Genomic DNA, 19543 nt, shown 5'->3' on the forward strand with positions numbered 1-19543 from the left:
TCTTCACTCCTTACTTCACCCTCCTGCGGGAAAACAATGTAACAAAGGACTCGATGTCCATGTGCACTATCACCGAGAGGAGGAGTCACTTGATCTCTTGACTTGAAAACACTTGTTAGAAGAAAAACAACTTGTAACACTCCGAGCCCAACACTAGATGGCGATATATGCAGAGCATGTGAATCTGCAGCACTACATACCCCCCCAAACACCTACATCTATTTGCGGTATTTTGTGTGTGTGTGTATATATGTATATATATATATGTGTGTATGTATGTGTGTGTGTGTGTGTGTGTGTATATATATATATATATATATATGTGTGTATATATATATATGTGTATATGTTTTAGTTTCAATTTATTTTTTGTTTAGTTTTTTAGGGGAAATACCCCCCAACCACTTCCTTTTTTTTTTTTTGTTTCCTAACCTCCCTTTACCACTACCTGCCCCAAATGCTACACTATCCCTAACCTCTCTTTGCCACCTCCTCAAGCCTAGTCACTAAAATTAACATTTCTTATATTTACCAGTGCCCACCCTAAAACCTTATTTTTAAATGGAATCCTGTACTAAAGCCCCAGTTTTTGTTTCAGTTACACACATGTATAATGTTTATCCAAAAGTGTGGATATGTGTCTTCGGGCGACTACAGTGGCTTACCCTTGTCGGGTGCAACTTTTGAGAGCTTGAAAGGAGCAAAACTAATTCTAAGGTCGAGTAGCTATATACTTCAATGCTATCCCATCCCCATTGTAGAACAATATCAGGATGTTGCTTGTAAAACCTGTCGCTATCAAGCGTTTGTGCACCCCCTTGTGAATGTAGAAGCCGGGTTGTGGTAATATTTTAAGTTTAGTGGACACATTGGTTCAATAAATTGCAGGCTTTTATGTTTTGTTAGCTAGTTAAAGGATTTCTATCTGCGCTGCACACATTGTTTGCTCTAGGTCAGTGCTGAGTATTAGACCATTACCTTTGGCTAACTTTAATCAATTACTGGGAATGAACTAGACAGGACGGCACATAATTGTTCCCATTGGAAATAACCAGAATTAGGATGAACTGTAAAATAATTATACGTTTTTGGTCATGTTAAAATGAAAGAGGGAAATTGAAAGAAGCCCTTTATTTATCCTAGCAGTCACATAGCTTTTACCTACCAAAACTCACTGAATTCCAGTAGGTTAACATTTTAACAAAAAACTGAATGTTGCAATTTTTAAAAACCTCCGGTGTGTCATTGTAGTATTCTAAAGGTTTTGTATTTTATGTTGCATTCCATATCCTCAATAATCATTTCTATAACGGGAATACTCAGAGGTGTTGCATTTCAGAGTTGAGGCATTTTATGGCAAACAACCACCTTAGGTACTTTGTGTGACACCTGCCCCCACACACGATCTGTAAGTAGGGGGAAAAATATTTGTATCTGTAAGGAGGGACCCTGGTCAAGGTAGCAGCGTTGTGTGCCGTACAGACATAAAAAAAAATCGAGGAAACAGAATGTCAGGGGATAGACTTCAGAACTGGATATACCAGTGAGCTACCTGCGGGCGAAACATAACACCTGCAAAGATCCATAATGGGCATAAGTTTGTATGCTGTTTTTACTAAAATGTCGTTAGGAACCTGCACGACCCTGGTACTGTTTCAAAAGACACTGCACCTAAAAAAAACATGCATTTGCAATGCAATGGGTCTCTCGTTAGAGCTATTAGCGTTGTAAATTCCTAACTGTACTTTTCTTGCCACACAAACTGAAAATAAAAAATAAAACAGTTGACATAAGCTAGTCGATTCAAAGCACCGCAGTGAGTGCGAAGAGAGAGACAAAAGGAAAAAGTTGCCTCTCGGTCAGTTATCGATAGTGCAGTTATCCATGTGTTGATGGCCAAGGCAGTAACAAAACAGCCCTAAGGAGGGACAAACTTAAAGCAGTTACCAACAAAAACAGGATTTTTGAAAGGCAAACCCATGAACGAGTGATAATGATGGGCATGCGGTGGGTGTGGTTAAAAGCACAGATACATACCAACACGTTGGAAAAGCAGTGCAGCGGGCTGCTATGCTAGACCTAAAAAAAAAAACCTCTGACTTATCTGATTTTATTTTAGCCTAGTAGTCATTGGTGAATGCTTGCGGAACTCGTTGCGGCTATGCATAAATGTTTGCTAATTTGTCCTGCTCAAAAACAATTAAAAAAAGCAATTATCTAAACGTCTGCATTGTGACTTTCAGGAAACAAAAACAGCAGGACACCCTCAGACAATTAAGTTTCTTTTGAAGTATGTTTACTAAAGCAGACTATTTTTCTGTTTTGTGAGATTTTCTTAAGCTTTGGGACAGTTAGGGGACTTGTCAAATATTCCTTATGAAACGTACTTCAGCTGCAAGAAGAAAACTATTGAATTTTTGCCCCGATGTCTAGTTTATGTAATTAGTGTGTCATTTTCTGTCACTGTATATTATGTCATGTGAGTATAAGCTTATACCGCAGAGGCAAATGGGGGAAACATTAACTGGTGCTTATTTGTTCATAAAAGTGATACTGTATTAATTAAAGTTAAATGTAACCTTTTTTTGGCAGACTGAAAGTCAGGTAGGCTTGCACAGGCTTATGTTGGGCAGAACCCAGCATGTGACAAACTGGCAAGCTGTTATGTATGTGTTCTTAGTGCGTTCGTGAGAACGCAAGTGTCTTAACGTTCTGGAGTTGGCAGTTGAACCTAGCCTCTCCGGAGCGGCTGGACGCTAGGTCACGCTGAGCAATAAACGATGTGTTTCTACTCACCCATATCTCGGACCTTGTAGCTTCCGATCACTTCAGTTTGGCGACGAGGGTTTGGCGCGACCTAGGTCAGCCCTGGACCCTGGATTTTATTTCTGCTGTCCTTTTGGTTCCGGTTGTCAGTGGCGGCTTCGGGTCATTGTGGATTCTGTTTTGGCCGTTTGTTCCTGCTTCCAGCGGCAGTGGTCTTTTTATCTGGCGAGTGATTATTATATTTTTTTTTTAAAACAAAGGACTCCTTTCGTATACTGTGGAGCGGGCTGGTTACGTTGTACCAGCGCTCCTACGGAATTTCCTGCATGTCAGCTGGCAAGGGTGTCAGTGTTTCCTAGGCGACCAGGAGCGCTTTACGAATCGGCCGGCAGAGGGCCAGAGTGTTAACGTCTCCGAGGCAACCTGAGACGCTTTTCACTTTGGTCGGCGGCTGCGGGCTGGCATACTAGTGTCTCCTAAGGAACATTAGTCGCTTATTGATACTTTGTGTATTCACAGGAATTTTAAAAAAAGGGGCGGAGAAAAAAAAAAAGGGGAATATCCTTTGAGTCTTTCAGGAATACTAACTGGAGGAAAGGAGCTTGCGCTGCAAAGGATGTGACTTTATAATAGTGCATTTTGTGGGTTGTATTGGAACATCTTCTTTTTAACAGGATCTATGGCTACCCAGGCCAATATTTCGCCACCACCGTTATTTCTTCCACTTCCAGGTGTTCCAACTCTGCCTCGGGAAGATTGGATAGAAATGTTGGAGAATTATATTGTAGCGTTGGATGGACAAGGTTTTTCTTCTCTAAGGAAAAAGGCTATTCTTTTAAGTACTTTGGGGTGCGAGGGTCAAAGAATCTTTAAATATCTTCCTCCTTCCATGGGGCCAAATGGACAGCCTACGGATGACGTTTTTAAAGAAGCCATTAAGCGGCTGGAGAATAGGTTTGCTAAGGAAACCAATCTAGTACTAGCCAGATACAAATTCTATACTCAACCCCAGGATTTTCATGAGTCCATTGACGATTTTGTGTCCAGGTTGAGGGAATTATCAGTCAAATGCAGGTTTGGTACTATGACTGATGAACTAATACATGATCAACTCATCGTTCAGTGCCGTGATAGAAAGATTCAGGAGAGGTTATGGGCGGCAAAGGATCCTACGTTGCAAGAAGCAATTGACTTGGCAAAAGTTATGGATGAATGGAGGCGTTGTATAAAAGAATTCGAAAAGAAAGAGAAAATTGGAGAGGTTATGGTTTTATCAAGCGAGTCTACTGGATCTCAACAGGAACTTGGAACTCTACCAAAGAAAGGGGGGGTACCAAAAGCAAGGGAAAGGAGTGTTTTCGGTGTGGCAGTACTTTACATTTGGGGGATTCCAAGAAATGTTTTGCTATCAATAAGGAGTGTCGCAAATGTGGTCGCAGGGGGCATTATGCTCGTGTGTGTAGAGAAGGGAATCGATTTGTTAAGGAGTTGAAACCGACCATAAATATTGTGGAGGACTGCTGTGAATCAGTTTGTGAGGACAGGATATTAGCAATTGAGGATGGAATGATTCCAAATGCGAGTGGGAGTGACCGCAGATGCTCTAGACCGACTGCTCTATTCTCTATCGGGGAGGTCCAAGTGAATCTCATGGTGGATTCTGGTTCTTTGTACACCATAATCCCTGAGAGCTTATTTAAATGTTGGTGGTCGAAGGAAAAATTGTTACCAAAAGATATATCCCCGGGTGGGTATCAAGGTGTGGAAATTCAACTGCTTGGGTATATGTTTAAAGAAATTCTATTTAAGGATAGGAAAATTGTTGGCAAAATATATGTGGCAGTTGAAGGTCCACCCATCCTAGGTTGGATGCATCAATTTGATCTCAACATCGTCATCAGTCCCAGGGCATCCAATCAGGTTTTGTTAGTAGATGATATACAAGTGGATGACATTTTGAGGGGAGCTGGGAATGTGTTTAAGAAAGAGTTGGGATGTTTAAAAGGTTATGTACATAAAATTATGTTGAAGGATGATGCTCACCCGAGTCAGCACAGGGCTCGCAAGATACCATTTGTGGTCAGGGATGAAGTCAAGAAAGTGATAAGCAACATGTTGGCAGAAGGTATTATTGAACCTGTAGAAGTTTCTCCATGGATTTCTCCCGTTGTCATTACACGAAAGTCAGATGGTAAAGTGAGGTTGTGTGTGGACTTGAGGTCTGTGAACCAAAATATTGTGGTGGATGTCTATCCTTTGCCGAATATTAATGAGCTGTTAACTTCGGTCAAAGATGGTAGGTTTTTCTCAAAATTAGATTTGAGAAGTGCCTATCATCAGATTAGGCTTCATCCTGAATCCAAACACATTACGGTGTTTGTCACTCCGGAAGGTACTTTTCAATTCACCCGTATGCCTTTTGGTTTGGCATCTGCGACAAGTGTGTTTCAACGAATGATGGCCAAAATGCTTGGGGATGTTAAAGGTGTATTATTTTTTCAAGATGACGTACTAGTGATGGGTGAAACAGTTGGTGAACACAATATCACACTCAGAAAAGTTCTCAAGGTTATTGATGAAGCGGGCTTGAGTTTGAAAAAAGAGAAGTGCATTTTTCTGGTAGAAGAAATTTATTTAGGGTACTCTATTTCTAAAGGGAGTATCAAACCAAAGAAAAGTTTATTAGAAGCTATTAAGCTGGCACCAGCTCCGACTGATAAGGAACAGTTGAGGTCCTTCTTGGGACTTGTGGAATACTACTCCAAATTTGTGGATAAGTTTGCAAGTAAAACTGAGGATCTTCGGAAATTGTTGAGGAAAGGGAGTAAGTTTTGTTGGTCTGATGAGCAGGCGATTTGTTTTAATAGGATCAAGGAAGAAATTTGTGGAGCGGGTATTCTAACAGCCTTTGATATTAACAGGCGCTCTATCTTGACTGTTGATGCGAGTGGTACAGGTTTAGGAGCGGTGTTGTCACAAATGCATGGGAAGTGTGAAAAGACTGGCGTTTGCGTCTCGAACTTTGACTCAGACAGAACGTAACTATTCTGTTATTGAACGAGAGGCCTTGGCGGCTGTTTGGGGTACAGAGTACTTTAGAACGTATTTATGGGGTATGGAGTTTACTCTGAGGTGTGACCACAAACCACTGTTAAGGTTACTGTCTGCTGGTGGTGCGGGGAAGGGGTCAGCGAGGTTGGCCAGACTTTCCGCGAGGCTGCAAGAGTATTTATATCGTGTGGAGTATGTCCAAGGTTGGAAAAATGTCCAGGCTGATTGCCTGTCTAGAATGTCCCTTGATTGGGAGAAGGTTGATTCTCAATCGTTAAAGTGTTGTGATACTGATGATGCGGTGGCCTCTATTGGGGATGTGGTAGAGTGGGATTTAGGTACGTTTACATTGGAAGAATGGAAGCGTGAGATGGCTGCGGATGATTGTCTGAAATGTGTTTTCAAGCTAGTTTCTTTAGGTGTTAGAAGGGAGAGTTCTCTTCCGCTGTCTGTGAGGCCATTTTTGGATGTGTTGGACGAATTGTCGTGTTGTGGGGAGAGTGTGTTGATGCGTGGAGAGCGTTTTGTTCCACCTATTGGATTGAGGTTTAAATTATTTTCTCTGGCCCATGAGGGTCATTTGGGTCAGGGAATGACAAGTAGGAGATTGAAGGAGATTTTTTGGTGGCCAGGTTTAGATGGTCAAGTTAAGCGTTGGGTGGAGCAGTGTAGGTTGTGTAAGGAGAGTGAAAAGAGGTTGAAGGTTGGGGTGGGCAGAATGGAAGGACATATTGAAGATCCTGGAAAACCTTGGCACACGATTTGTTTGGATTTTATTGGTCCAATATTGGAACTTCCGTTTCAAATGCGGTAGTGGTGGTAGATGTACACTCAAGATGGTTAGTGGTTAGGTTTGGACGTGATGTTACCACGACCACAACCATAAAAGTTTTGGAGGATATTTTTATGGAGGAAGGTATCCCCACGGGGATTATTACAGACAATGGCACGCAGTTAACTTCAAATGAGATGAGTTTGTTTTTGAAGAATTGTGGAGTGCGTCATACCAGGACATCCCTATATTATCCACAGGGTAATGGAATTGTTGAAAGAATCAACAGATTAATTAAGGGGGCAATACAACTAGCTCTCGCTAATCATTGTTGTGTGCGGAAAATGATAAGGGATGTTGTACGAACCTATCGTGGAACGATTCATAGTGCTACTGGTAACTCTCCTTTCCGAGTGATGAGGGGACGGTCGGTGGGGTCGAAATTGATTCCTTCTTGGCTGCTAGAGTGGGTTGCATCTGGTGGAAGCAAGACTTGTATACCCTCTCAGCACAAGCATGGATTGAAAGTAGGAGATTGGGTCAAGGTCAAGTCTGGTAGAGTAAGGGGGGGGTGTTTCTAAATTTAGAGGCCCGTTTTGTGTGAAGAAGGTAGGAAGATTTCATGTTGAGATTAATGGAGGAGAGAAGAGGAATGTGGCCTTGTATCAGAGAGGTGGAGGGTGTGCTTTAAGTCAGGTGGAGGATGATTGTTTGAGCTCTTTCTTCTGGGATGGGGAGGGAGCGTCTACTTCTGGTGTAAGTCATGGTAATGTTTCTGAAGCTGGAGAGTGTGAGTTACAAGGTACCAGTGCAGCTCAAGAGAGAGAATTTCCAAACAAAAGTTGCTGTTCGTGAACAACCAATGAGGTCTCACAAGTGTCCTAGTTACTTGAAGGACTATATAATGAAGTAACAACAGGTTTTCTTTGTTATCTCTTTTCCTAATTATAATATGGTTGTTTTAGCATTTTCTATTAGTTACTTAATGTGATGAGGACTATTAGTTACTTAATGTGAAGGCAGAGGGTGAACAACTGATGAGGACTCGCAAGTGTCCCAATTACCTGAAGGACTGTATAATGAAGTAACAAATTATTTTCTTTGTTATTTCTTTTCTTAATTACAATATTGTTGTTTTAGCATTTTCTATTAGTTACTTAATGTGAAGGGAAGAGGATAATGTTATGGATGTGTTCTTAGTGCGTTCGTGAGAACGTAAGTGTCTTAACGTTCTGGAGTTGGCAGTTGAACCTAGCCTCTCCGGAGCGGCTGGACGCTAGGTCACGCTGAGCAATAAACGTTGTGTTTCTACTCACCCATATCTCGGACCTTGTAGCTTCCGATCACTTCACAAGCCTTACCGGCCTTCCAAAGCACCAGCCTGCTGTGATGTTCCTAAAAGCCGGATCAGCTCTGCAATTTGTGTAAATATTAAAAAACGACTTGCATTTAATTCTAATGCCTGCCTCTCTGTGATCTGAAGCAGCCAGTTAGACAACGCAAATTTAGTAAAAGTAGACTAACCAGCATGAGTCAAGAAGAAATACTATGGAAGTCCTTAGGAGGGACATTAAATGCTTTGTGACAAACCATAACAATGCTGTCATGGTATTGATTCTTTAAACCTCATATTTTTGTTGTGGATTCCTGGTGCAAGGGCAAATAAAAGGGCAGAGCGAGGATGGACTTGAGCTCAAATGGTAAAAATTCCCAATGGTGAAGTTCGAGGTTGTGATTTGAGTTTGACAGTGTTGAAGGAAAGAGGGAACTGAAACGAGGTTCAAGGAGATTCCAAATGGGCCACATAGTTACAGTCCTCCAAATACAGCTCAAAAGTAAGTAAACACTTGTTGTTTTGTGATCTAAAACATTTTTTTCTTTTACAAAGCTGTATTTACAGACATTTAAAACGGGCATTTACTAAAAAAAATAGTGTGTCCCCTGTAATTTTGGCTAAGGTGACATTGCCTCCTTTAGCAAAATTTTTTTCTTTTTGTGCTGACCATGGTGTCACTGGGGATGCGACTGAGGTGGGCCTTGGGGGTATCCCACTGGCTGGTGGGGTCTATTCGGTTTCCTTCTGCAACAGTGATGTCCAAATCCATTTCAAGGATTACAAGGGGAATACAGCAATTAGACCAGATCCTGGTGGACTTCACCACTGCATCAGGCCTTCGGTGGTTTGGCAGAAGTTATGTAGCTTTCCATTCGCCCTGAGAGTACCTGAAGAGTGATTTGACTTAGTGGGAAGCCCTGTACATTGGGAGTGTACCACCTTTCGATATTTGAGGATCCAAATCCACCATGACGATAGAGACCTACTAGATGGTAATTTAAGCTGAACAGTGATCCCCCTCACATCTTAAATGGCGTTCTGGAAGGCACTTGTTCTTGCCCTCATAGGGTGTTTTGCACTTTTGATAATGGTCACCCTCCTGCACCTACGATATTAATTCCTAAATCTCCTTGTTCTCCCGTCAGGATTTTTCCAAACTGCTTGGGTAGCTCCTTTGGCACATGGGGAAGTGTAGGGTTGGCCTCTGCAAATTCCACCCCCATGTCGATCTGAATGGCCTAAGTGCACCCCACTTAGTTGCTGAGCTGGTGGTTCTCTGACTTATTTTTGATAGACTTTATGGACATTGCGTCCACTGTGAGATGAGGAACTCAATAGCATAGTAGCTGCTTGCACCACTTCACACTGTTCCTACCCTCAGCTGCTTCAAATATCTCTCAGATGTTATTCAAGGGCCCTATGTTTCACCAGAGCTACACTCCCATATGCACCTACCAGTTCCCTGCTCATCCTACCCAGCTCAGAAAGATCCCTTTGCCTCAGTTGACTCATTAGCATGACGCCAAACTTACGACTCTCTTGGATTTATTTGCAGTTAACTGTCTCCTCTCATTTGACGAATCGGTCAAGCAGTATAACACTACACAGTGGACAGTTCCTCCAACATACAGCTTCTGTCATCCCTGGACCATCACAGATACCGAACCACCAACACACACCCTTATCCACACATTCTACACAATGGGTTGGCGACAAATTTCCTAGTTTCACAAAGGTTTACTCTCTCATGTCTGTGCCTCGAACCCCTGAGAGTAGAAAGCAAAGGCAAAGCCCCGGTCCTGATAGAATTCCTGTTCATGTATATAAAGCCCTGCCAGAATTCTGGGGGCATTTACTTACCAGTGTTTTAAGATCTGCTGTGTCTGGCCCCATGATAGACACTTGGAGAGAGGCGATTATTGTACCCATTTTTAAGAAGAGGGACCAGGCTGAACCACACTGCTACCTCCAAATCTCCCTCTAAGACATTCTGTAAAGGAGACCTGGGCTGTAATACAGAGACCCTTTGTCTATTAGAGGTTCAGTTCGGGTTTTGTCCGGGGTTGGGTACAATCAAATGCACCTTGAAGCTGACTCTGATAGTACAAAAATATACCAAGGCCAAAAAAGGCTGCGTTCATCTAGCCTTTATGGATCTGTCCTCTGCATCTGACACAACCCAACTGTGGGTTATGTCAGAACTGGGGGGTGGACAGAGGTATAATTTCTCTCCTCAGCAGGCTTCACGCTGGTACTTCGGCTAGAGTTCGTTACAGTCAGGCAGGCGATTTGATGGAGGAATTTTCCTCTTTGAAGAGAGTCAGACAGGGATGTTTGTTGGCACCCTTTATTTTTCTTCTTTACATAAATGGCCTGAAAGACAATTTGCATAGGGCAGGGAAAGACGTGCCACTTATTAGTTCGCAACCAATCCCCGTGCTACTTTGTGGATGATGCCTTCCTCATCTCGAGGACAGCAAATAGCCTCCAGTCTTTGTTGGATGCTTTTAACACTTTTATGGGCAGTCTTGGCCTGAGAACAAATAGAACAGAGTCTTATGTGATGAAAAGTGGTCCCAAGTTATCTAAAACTAAGAAATTCGTTCTAGAGGGCTCAAAACTTAAAAGTTCCTAATTTTACTTATCTTGGGGTCCTGATAGATGTTGATTTTAATTGGAAATGTTTAATGAGTGTTCATGTCTTACAGTTTCAAAGAGCCATAGATGCTGTTTTTAGATTTTGAAAGAAGTTGGGATACGAACCAGTGAGGGAAATTACTGGTTTTAAGTGCAAAGTGTAGGGACTTCTAAGTGCAAATGTTCTCGTATTGCTTAATTTGGAGCCAGAGTCTGGGTAATAGAAACAGTAAATGCCTCCAAGTAGTGGAGAATACGTTTTTGAGGCAACTGCTAGCGGTCCCACAATCCACCCCGGCTGGTTTTTGTCATAATGAGGTTGGTTAGAGATGTATAACTGACTATATAAGAGTGCAGCCCTTGCTGCTTTGGCTCAGAGTATGGCTGAATCCTGAAGCTCAGTTTTTCAGATCTGTGGTTTTGGATTGTCTGTTACTGGCCCAGTCCATGGATATTCTTTGGCTTAGGTTTGTCAGTACTCTGTTCTCCCGCTTTGGGGTTGGGCAGTATTTCCATGCTCCCAAATCTCTGCCAGACACAGCAAAAGATAGAACCAAGGAGATATAGTGGCACAGTGTTTCTGAATTGAATATGCCTAGTAAGATATCAGGGGATTTGGAGAGTTTCCGTTGCAGCTGCTCTATCCTATGCTGTAGCTTACAATCCTTCCCTCCGATCGGCATAGATTTTTACTATCCAGATTCTGTCTGTCCTTTTTTTTAGTTTCATTCCCCACTCAAGACACTTAGTTTTAGAAATCTTGCGCCGTGCACATGATGGTCAATCTCCTCAGAGCACTTTGCACTTTATTCTTTTTTTGTAATTTATATAGTGTACCCAGGAGACGGTTTCTTATCCCTGTGCTTTTGGCCTCCGGCATAAAGTCCAGGCTTTTAGCATACTCATATTTGCACAATTTGGGATGTGTGCGGTGTTAAATGTCACCCTCTGTGCCATCCAAATGTGTAAATTTTATTAGTTTTTGTATTGTGTTATTCTGATATTTATATTTTTATCTGATTCATGTTTAATCATTTGTGTCTTTTATGTCTCTTAGCCGAATAAATTATTTTTGACTGAATGACTGAAACGAGAGGCTGTCTTTCAGGAAAAAGAGTGGTCAAAGTCGGAGGCCAACCCTCAAAAGCTTTCTCGCAATGCCAAATTTACTATATAGAATCTTTTTTTTTTATTCTATACAGTGCCTACCATTGTTTGCTACGGGGTGCCCTTCTTTGAAGGTGTGCTGGTCCCAAATCCTAGATCTCCTATACACTTAATGCAGTCATTCTCATTCCCCACAATTAGAAACTAGTAGCGCTTGGAATCTACAAGTGCTTCAAGAAAGACAAAACTACTGTATGCTTAATGAACCTCGCTATTCCCATGGCAAAACTTGCAATTACTATGTATTGGAAGTTCATGAGACACACACCCCTCCCCCTTGATATGGTATGGCAACACTTGCTCTCCTCAAATGGGGTCAAGCAGAAGGTCTAGCATTCACGTGTCGAGGCCTCCGCAGACATCTCATTGCAGGCACCTGGAACATACTCCTAGAGACACTAAACGCCTGATTTGAAAGTTACTGACCAGATACCCATGCTTCCAGGTATAAGAAGCAACACAGTATCCAGTGCATACCTGTTAAATGCAGCACTCTGAAATAGCATAGGAGCACCTTCAACTAATGGCCCCCTGTGTCTCAGGTTCCCTTAGCAGAAGACTGACCATTCCTCATGAACTCCTTTCTGCAGCAGACCAAAATAGGACCCACATCCACCAACCCATTTTCCGCAATCCACGTCCTTTCCCACCTCGTTTTCTAGTTGGACCTGTACCGTTCTCCCCATATAAGCTCAACTTAGCATTTGATATCACATGGTAATTTCCATCTCAGACGAAGTATTACATTCCTCTCTAATATCTGGATAACATTGGGCAATTAATGATTATTGATATTTTACTCTCCCAACCCCTTTTTTCTTACCAAAACAATAATTAACAAACAAAAAAGTTGACAGTTTCTGTGATGAGATGTTTCTTTACATTTCTCATGACCGCTATAATTTGCCGATAATGAGAAAAAAATGTTTCTTTAAAAAAAAGAAAAAATGAAAGCCTTCGTCTTAATCTTTACTACTGACAATTAGCTGGGGCAGAGATTTTTGGCCAAGAGACACACAGATCAGCTGAGGTCATCAGCAATGGTTCACATGGAGCAGTCATGAGTAGTCTTGGTAAATATAAAAATTAGAAAAAGTGGGTAATCCATGTTGAATCCCGACCGTAACCCTCCTGCTACTGGTGAAAATATGCCCCAGAGTCTCTTCCTCAGCTTCCCTTTAGTTGGGTAGGAGACCAACCATTCCAAACGTGAAAAACCTTAACTGAAAACCTCCCTTTGTGTGCATTGTTGCTGGGAGCTACGACAAAGTTTTCCATCCAAGCATTTGAACATTAAAAGGATGCTTGTGGACGCTTGAAACCAATGAAGATCCTTAGAAGCTGACTAGATATGCTGTTTATTCCAACTATTAGATGAATACAGCATCTTGAGCTCTCTTAAAATGTTGGATTCATGTCCTTTTGAGAGATCACTGCGTGAAACCACAGCAATGACCATGACATTGATGGTCCTGTCCCTAGTTAGAACAACTCTGTTAACGTTCAGATGAGCTGATAGGCCTGCAAATAAAACAATTAAAAATACAGATTTTAACTCATTTTCCTATCGGCATCAAAACCTATTCCCTTTAAAAAAATATATATATATTGACTGCTGCAAAGGATTTTGCAAAGGTTATTGGAGAGTGGTTGTTCTGAAGAGCCGGGTTGGTTTTCAAACCGGGAAAGATTAATTAATTCTGTCATTGATCCATTTATTTATCATCTGGCACTTCATCTTTACTACACAGTGTAGAACAGTGTTAAATTACTGTATTGGTCGAAAAACCTAATTAGCAGCAGCTTGTTGACTGCCTAGGACTGGTACGAACCAGGAAGAGTGAATGTGTGCCAATTTGCCATTATATGAAGCAGATTGAGAAGACACGCTCTGAGAGAATCTGGAATTTATTAGGTATTTTATTTATGTGCCTATTTATTAGCACAATTCTTAATCACAGACTTCACCACAATGGACTGTTCAAGTAACCGCTCATGAGTTATGGCTTATATAGTTGTAATTAAGGTGGAAATGACCACACCATTGCTAGTGTAAAAGTTAGTGAGATTCCTCTTTGAAATAAAGCTGTTAAAAAATGAGGTAATGGCGCATTTGTAAATGCCTTGATTGTGCTAGGGTTCACTGTCTTTTTTTTATTTTTATTATTGTTCAATTTTAACTGGAGTACCGAGGCGAGGAAACCAACTGAGGATATTGCCTTGGTATGGAAGAATATCCACTGCTGCTGACAAGAAGTAAGGGGCTAGGGTCCAGTGGACAAATGTCTCAATTTGTGGCATGGTTTGCTAAGACCACAAAGTCTGACCAAATACAATAGGTGGTGCGAAACTGGTATTGGTAAACAACAAGCAATGCAGTGGGTCGTGCATTTGCTCGAGTTACAGCTATTAGCGTTGTAGATTACTAACTGGACTTTTCTTGCCACATGAATTGAAAATGAAAAGTAAAACAGTTGACGTTAGCAAGCCGATTCAAAGCACCATGAGCGCGTAGAGAGACACTAAAGGGAAAATAAGTTTGCTTGCAGTCAAACGTATCAGCAAATGTGCAATTATCCATGTAAGCAGGCAGTGGCCAAGGCGGTAATAAAACTGCCCTAAGGAGGGCCAGATGTAAAGCATTTCCCAATGATGACAGGATTTTTGAAAAGCAAGCCCATAAACGAGTGATAGTGAAGGGTGTGGTTAAAAGCCCACAGATAGATTACAGCAGACCAGGGCGCTTGTGCGCTCGACCTAAAATTGGCTAGTTAGCTACATTAAAGGACAAAGATAATAACATTGCCCTTTTGTGCAGGAAACACACCTACAGTACAAGGAATCAGGCAAGTTGCAGAAACCCTCACCTTGGGGGGTTATTTCTAAAATGCAACAAATGTTGCCCAGCGTAAATGACATAACATCCATCCTGCTTGATGTTTTTGCAAAAAGTGCTCCTCCTGCAACAATGGGAGAACTTTCAACTAAAGGACCCCCCCAAGCATATTGCAAATATTTGTGTAATGTGGTGTGTAGTAGCCTGCGAGCCAAAAGCATATGTGTTTGCATGAGTAAGTTTGAACTGATGAAATGTTATGGGGTGCACATAATAAGGCCCTTAGACCCAGTACTGAACGCATAACACTTTGTGAGTTCTGGGCTCAAGAGAATGAAGACTTTCTTTCAGTCTCATGTATGGAGAGCATTAGTGCCAATTCGCCAAAATGTGTAGAAGAGAGCTAGATTGTTTCCATAGTAACCCAATAGCACTGTTATGATTTAAGGCTAACGCATTCGTTCCATTAGCAGGCCTGTCGACCCTCAAGATAGCAAATTAAACTGCATCCACACAAATTAATTTGATATCCTGTCTACAAGACCCTTGCTAAGGTGCAGGTTGCTTTGTCCAGTGTTTCTGCCCTACCTTTCTCACTAAGTGTTACTGTTTACTTGCAGTTTATTCGTGACTTAGAATGACAGTGAGTCAATGTTGGCATTACATTGTTTTCAACACCGAACATTGTTTCTAATATGTAACATACCTTAGGTTTCTCAGTAAAATGAAAATATTGTGCTATTCTGGCATCCTCTCTCTTGCTCCTCTGTTCCCAAATCAATTCCAAGGAAGTTATCAGAACATTTTGGTTTTGTTTCTCTTTACTTTATGAAAACTGGCATTGTGTAAGGAGAAATATACATTTAGTGGCTCAATTACATCTTCCCTATCTACTGTTGAGCATTTATAGAGACAAATTATAATTGTTGACTGTTTATCAACAAACAATTATATCTTTGGAATCATTAATGTACAAATGATTCATCCAGTGGCAGTGCAACTGTGCAGTCTAACAACGGTTATAATTAAAATGTTGATGCTTCATTGCTTTGTGTTCTACAATACTTGATTAGTTGCATTTACAGATTTAAAAGCTCAAGTGTTTCAGTGTTAATCATTGCCTGCCTCCTTGTGTCCCAGAGAACATAGATAAAGGGAGACCCTACGTAGCAAAATTATTGGGGTATAGTCACAGCACAAAGCAATAGCACTTGTTGGCTCTACTCAAGTCAAATTTCCTAAATAATGGATGCAACCAGTTTCTACGGAGAAGGCAAAATGTATAGTATTTGCCTCACTTAGGTTATCAAACACCTATGTGGACGCCTCAGGGCTTGCTTTAATTAGCCTGTTGCCAAAGGGCTTCACAACTCTTCAGGATGAGAACTTTAAATCTGTTGCAAAGCTGTACTAGGTAAATGTAGAGAATACAGGATTACATCCCAGTATCAATCAATCAGAGATATGTAAAGAGCATCGAATCACCCACAGTGTCTCAAGGCACTGTTTGTGGGCATGCTGTCAGTCTTAGAGCCAGGACTTGAGGTCTTTCCTGAACTGCTTCAGTGATGAGGTCTGCCTAAGCTTGAGATGTAGTGGGTTCCACGTCTCGGCTGCTAAGTAGGAGAAGGATCTTCCTCCTGCTGTGCTTTTCTGGATCTTGGGGATGGTTGCAAGGTCGAACTGGGAAGAACGATGATGTCGGTTCACTATGTAGAAGGTGAGGCGGTGGTTGAGGTATGCCAGTCCTTTGCAGTGCAGTGCCTTGTAGGTTTGGATCAGGAGTTTGTATGTGATGCGCTTGTTGACTGGGAGCCAGTGTAGGTCTTTGGGGTGGAAGGAGACGTGGCTTTATCGGGGGATGTCCAGGTTGAGTCTTGCTGCTGCATTCTGGATATTTTGTAGTCTTGATTGAAGTTTCTTGGTGATGCCAGCATAGAGTGCGTTGCCATAGTCCAGTTTGCTGGTGACAGTGCGTTTGTGACTGACTTCCTCGTGTCAGAGGGAATCCACTTGAAAATCTTTCGCAGGAGTCGGAGGGTGTGGAAGTATGATGAGATGGCGTTGACTTGGCGGGTCATGGATAGAGAGGAGTCCAGGATGATGCCCAGGTTGCGAGCATGGTGCTTGGGCGGGGGTCTTTCCCAGTGAGGTGGGCCACCAGGAGTTGTTCCAGGCAGAAGGGGTGGAGCCAATTACAAGGATCTCTGTCTCGTCCAAGTTGATTTTAAGGCAGCAGGTGGTGACTGCTCCCATCCCGTTGTGGAAATTTCTCTTGGCCTTTGCAGAATCCTCGGACAGGGAGAGAATTAGTTATGTATTGTCTTCGTAAGAGACTGTTTAGCCTTTGTTTGAGGATCTTGGAAAGCAGGGCCATGTACATATTGAAAAGTGTTGCGCTGAGTGATGATCAGCTTTTAACCTCCATAACAATGCTATCTGCTCATTCTATGTGCATTAGACATATGTGCAAAACGTAATCCTATACATTGAATTGAAACAGTAGATAGTATCATAGTAACTGAGCCTGTACTTGTATGCGAAGTTGAAAGTTTTAAAAATGCCAATAAAAGGTCTTTAAAGGATGCAGTGAAACTGCCCATTTACGAACATTGGCTTTACTTCTTTTTCTTTTACAGATCCGTTGGTTGCTGCACTAGGATTGTCCCAAACCCGCCTGGGCCAGTTTCTGTTAAAATCATCTTTATGTTAAGGGGTTTTTCAATCTCCCCACACCCTTCCCAGTTTCGGAATTTCCATGCTCTGCAAGTAAATTGAAGAACCATTAGTCCACTGCCTTACACAAAATTAAACATTTAAAGGCAAAAAGATCTGAGCACACTTTTAAGTACAGTTCCATTCATAATGAATGCGTACAGATTCTTCGTTTTTTTTCTCATAAATCTGTTTATTGCATTTTACTTTATCTTGACAACTGAACACAGATTACTTGCATAGAAGAAAACGAGGTTATGCATTTACATTACCACTAAATTACCCATCAGAATGCAACAAGCAAGATAAAAGATTCAGGCTACATGACAAAACCATTATTTAGTCTCTAGCTGTTCCGTTATCCCACGTACAGACTAAGCACGATCTGAGAGTTATTGTCGAGGTAGCCACATTAATACAAATGAGATTGCTTACACGCTTGTCCTCAAATAAGGGAGCATCAGCGATAGAGCATTGACTAAAGGCATTGCATAACAAGACAAATCGTTGTACTGTGTTATCTCCAAGCTCACTGTAGCGTGATTGCGGTTGGTTGGCAAACTAATGTTGTAAACAGATAACAAACAAGCAACATGAACAATAACGAGCGCTGGGTATTACACATATTTACGACAAATTGCCATATGAGCACTCCTTGGGTGGGCTGGGCACCAATCTATCCCGGTCTGGCACTCCGGCAGGAGGGGGGAGTCCACCGTCACTTCCTATCTACCACGCCAAGCTCCTACACTATGACAGACTCCGTCAACAAGCACACACATCGTCCTGGGCAAGCGCATCGCACGCCGAGCGAACACTCATCCATTCTGAGCCAAATTCTCCGGCTCCAGAGATCCACTCATGCTTCGCAGCTGCAACATTAACTCCTCCCAACTAGCTGATAATGGAAACTGACGCAGCCCCAACACCTCTTCCCTCTTCAGCGCCGCTCCTTCGGCCCCGGCCCACACCTCAAAGGAGCATCTCCAAGCCTGTATTGGTGGGGGGGGTCAGATGACTTCCACCTATGGGTCACCAACCTCTTGGCCGTGATTAACCCCAGATTCGTGAAACACAGCGCAGCCCTGTGCTCCTTGCCTCTGGGAAACAATCCCAGCATACACACCTCCCAAGTAAAAGGAACCCGTCGGGCCGTACGTTCCAACAGACAGGCGACCACCGCCGTCCAGTAGGCGCACAAAGAAGGGCAAGACCACAACATGTATAGTAAGTCCGCACCCACCGCACAACAGCGGGGACAAGCCACATCCTGGCGCGCAAAATATTTATTCACTCGAGCCGGGGTGAGGTAGGCCCTATGGACAATGTAATACTGAATTAAGCGGAATCTGGAATTACGGGGTACATCGCAGTGACTAGAAAGGGCTGACCTCCACTGTAATTCCGAAATTAAACTGCCTGCGTCCTCTTCCCAGGCCACTCGCAACGCATCACACTCCAATGCGTACAGATTCTTAGTAACAGTAAACTTATCAAATCTTTGACCCAGGAATTGGTCAATACCACCCTCTTGCTGTTTGTGTCTAATTTAGTCTGACCTCACAGCGCTGCAGTCTGGAAGGCCTATTGTTACCAGTTATTTAAATTTAAAATGTGTAGAGCATACTTTGCAGAACCTATAGGGGGATTTCGCTCTCACTACATGCTATTGATTGTTTCATTAGTTCTGCTGCAGCTTTTAAGTGCTTACCTCGTAATGCATGAGTGACTATTAAACAACTCAAAAGTACACGTAATCAGCACATATATATTTTTTTCTCATGCATGCATTGTATACACAAGCCAAATCATTTTACATCTCGCCTGCCAACCACTTTTAACCTATTGTGTGAAAATCTTAGAGGAGTTTGGGCCAACATATTTGCTGTAAGGGAGATAAAAATGTCAGTTCTTCATACGATTTTTTTGCCTTGAATGTTTGTTTGAAAATCAGAAGTTGCTACTTCTACTTACACCGATTTGCCTACCATGGTCCTAGCTAATGTTTTTTTTACTTTTCCTTTTTTTGTGTGGATATATCTGTTTGTTCAAGCTTTTGCCTGTATTTATCACTTCTGAAATATCACGACCAGGCATGTGAGTTGATCTATGAAGAGCCGTCCTTTCTCATATAACTGTAACATGCTCCTAGAGTGATGGCTCCAGGAACGTACAGTGCAGGCAGGTTAATAGAGAGACTGATTGATGCACGTGGCTTTTCACATGGGTTTGTTTTGTTTCTTAATCATGCTCTGTTTTACCT

The 19543-nt window shown here is 42.1% G+C and overlaps 1 protein-coding gene across 1 annotated transcript in view; it reads left to right on the forward strand.

Annotated features, from left to right (window-relative positions):
* RHOU (ras homolog family member U) overlaps nt 1-19543 on the forward strand; it is a 68238-nt gene that overhangs the window by 38863 nt on the left and 9832 nt on the right. The gene's annotated exons all lie outside the window — the stretch shown is intronic.

Source organism: Pleurodeles waltl, chromosome 5, assembly GCF_031143425.1.
Source record: "Pleurodeles waltl isolate 20211129_DDA chromosome 5, aPleWal1.hap1.20221129, whole genome shotgun sequence".
NCBI lineage: Eukaryota > Metazoa > Chordata > Amphibia > Caudata > Salamandridae > Pleurodeles > Pleurodeles waltl.